Source organism: Orycteropus afer, unplaced genomic scaffold (genome assembly GCF_000298275.1).
Source record: "Orycteropus afer afer isolate SDZICR_OR568_19922 unplaced genomic scaffold, OryAfe1.0 scaffold00036, whole genome shotgun sequence".
NCBI classification, from domain to species: domain Eukaryota; kingdom Metazoa; phylum Chordata; class Mammalia; order Tubulidentata; family Orycteropodidae; genus Orycteropus; species Orycteropus afer.
In genome coordinates, this window is record NW_006921623.1 from 17,545,885 (window position 1) to 17,548,873 (window position 2,989).

The window sequence follows — 2,989 nt, forward strand, 5'->3', positions numbered from 1 at the left end:
ATAAGTCAATCACAGAAGGACAAATATAGTATTAGTTCGTTGTTGTGGAGGGTCAAGGAAAGGTTTATATACGGAGGGAAACTTTCTTTGTTGGTTGGCAGAGGGGGGAGGGGAGGGGAGGTAATACTGAAAAAAAAAAAGCGCTGACCCATGTCACTTTAGTTTTGTGTATTTCACTGTACATAAATTATATTTCAATTAAATGCATTTTAAAAAGAAGATGATGATGATGATGATGATGGAAGGAATACAGAACCACTGTAACAAAAAGAACTGGTCGATGTTCATCCATTTCAGGAAGTGGTATATGTTCAAGAACCAATGGTATTGAGGGAAGAGGTCGAAGCTGCGGTGAGGAAACTGGCAAAGAACAAGGCTCCAGGAAATGACGGAATGTCCATTGAGATGATTCAACATACAGATGCCCCGCTAGAGGCATTCACTCGATTATGCCAAGAGATTTGGAAGACCTGGCCAACTGACTGAAAGAGATCCATATTTGTACTCATTCCAAAGAAAGGTGATCCCACAGAATGTGGAAATTATCAAACAATATCATTAATATTGCATTCAAGTAAAATCTTACTGAAGATAATTCAAAAACGGTTGCAGCAGTATATTGACAGAGAACTTCCAGAGGTGCAGGCTGCACTCAGAAGAGGGCGTGGAACAAGGGATATCATTGCTGATGTCAGATGGATTTTGGCTCAAAGTAAAGAATGCCAGAAAGATGTTTACTTGTGTTTTATTGACTACGCAAAAGCATTTGATTGTGTAGATCATAACAAATTGTGGGTAACACTGAGAAGAATAGGAATTCCTGAACACTTAATTGTACTCATGAGGAACCTGTACATGGACCAGAAGGGTGTCATTCAAACAGAAAAAGGGAACACTGCATGGTTTAAAATCAAGAAGGGAGTGTGTCAGGGTTGCATCCTTTCACTATACTTATTCAATCTGTATGCTGAGCAAATAATTGGAGAAGCTGGACTATATGAAGAACGTGGCATCAGGACTGGAAGAATCAGTAACAACCTGTGATATGCTGACGACACAACTTTGCTTGCTGAAAGTGAGGATGACTTAAAGTACTCACAGATGAAGACTGAAGAGTATAGTCTGTAGTATGGATTACATCTCAACATAAAGAAAACAAAAATCCTCACAACTGGACCTCTAAGCAGCATTACAATAAAGGGAAAAGACTCAAACTGCCAAAGACTTCACACTGCTTGGTTCTACAATCGATGCCAATGGAAGCAGCAGTCAGGACATAAGACGACGTATAGCACTGGACAAATCAGCTGCAAAGGACCTCTTTCAAGTAAAGAGCAAAGATGTCTCCTTGAGGACTAAGGTGCTCCTGACACAAGCCATGGTATTTTTAATTAAGCCTCATATGCACGTGAGAGCTGGACAATGAGTAAGGAAAACCGAAGAAGAGTTGATACTTTTGAGCTGTGGTGTTGGTGAAGAATGCTGAGAGTACCGTGGCCTGCTAAAAGAACTAACAGGTCTGTCCTGGATGAAGTACAGCCGGAATAATCCTCGGAGATGAGAATGGCCAGACTTCGTCTCACATACTTTGGTCATGTGGTCAGAAGGTACCATTCCCTAGAGAAGGATGTCATGCTTGGTAAGGTGGAGGGTGAACAAAAGAGTGGAAGGCCCTCAATGAGGTGGACTGACACGTTGGCGGCGGTGATGGGCTCAAGTGTAGCAAGAATTGTGGTGCTGGCTCAGGACCAGGCAGTGTTTCGTTCTACTGTGCATAGGGTCACTATGAGTCAGAGACAACTCGAAGGTACTTAAAAACAACAACTACATCAATAGATGAAAGGAACCCTGGTGTTACAGTAGCTAAAACATTTACCTGTTGACTGCTACCAAAAGATTGGCAGTTGAAACCCACCAGCTGCTCTGCAGAAGATGTGGCAGATCTGTTTTCTTATTCTTGGAAACCCCATGGGGCAGTTCTACACTGTCCTCTAGGATTATTGCTATGAGTCAAAATCTACTCAATGGCAGTGAGTTTGTTTTTTTGTTTATCAATAGATGCACAGATGGATGGAGGGAGGGAAAGAGTTATTTTTGTAATATTCCCACCAAAATCTAAATCTAATCATGAGAAAATATCAGACAAACCCAAAGTGAGGAAATCTACAGAGCAAGCAATCTGTTAAAAAATATGAAGGTCATGAAAAGTTAGGAAAGACGAAGGAATTTTTCCAGATTGAAGGGATCTGACAATTGAATATAATGCTACCAACTTAATTTCCTAATTTTGCTGATTATATCATGTTATATATGAGAATATTCTTATTTTTACAAAACACACATTGAAATATATGGTGTATAATGAGTGGAACTTACACTCAAGATAGTGGAGAAAATCACAGTATGTACAGAGTATATACATATATAAACAAAATGATAAAGCAAGTATGTTAAAATGTTAATTGTAGAAGACTATAAAGAGTATATGAAGAATTCTTTATAGTATCTCACATGGGCATTTTGAAATTACATCAGAAAACTGTTTAAGCATATAAATTAGGTCAAAAGCAGGATGCATACTTCAATCACAATGTTATATATTAGTTTTTATATTCAGGATCTATGTTTCCTGACTTGGTTAAAATACTTCATAATAATTACATCTAACAAGATGAATCGAACTACTCAAAGTCTATGCAAGTTTTAATATTTCAGCAGCCACTTTAAGTATTTTTTTCAAATCTCATTAAAATAAAAAGTGTATCTTACAACTAGCCTCATATTCACTTCTCGGGGCAGCATTTTTGATTGACAAAGTGTGGTATAGTAAATTACTTTGTGTGGCTTTTCTACCCAATAAGTCTTTGTAAACTCCAAGGTGGGATTTGCTATGAGCAACTGAGGAGCTCCTGATTGCTGAAGGAGTCCACCTGGAGTATTTCTGTTGGGAGTGGCACAAAACAATGTTCTGGGAGGTGCCCACTCTCTC

At 38.8% G+C, this 2,989-nt stretch overlaps 1 protein-coding gene across 1 annotated transcript in view; it reads right to left on the minus strand.

The window, feature by feature from the left end:
* Positions 1-2,989, minus strand: part of ATM (ATM serine/threonine kinase) — a 197,133-nt gene that overhangs the window by 150,813 nt on the left and 43,331 nt on the right. The window lies entirely within an intron of this gene.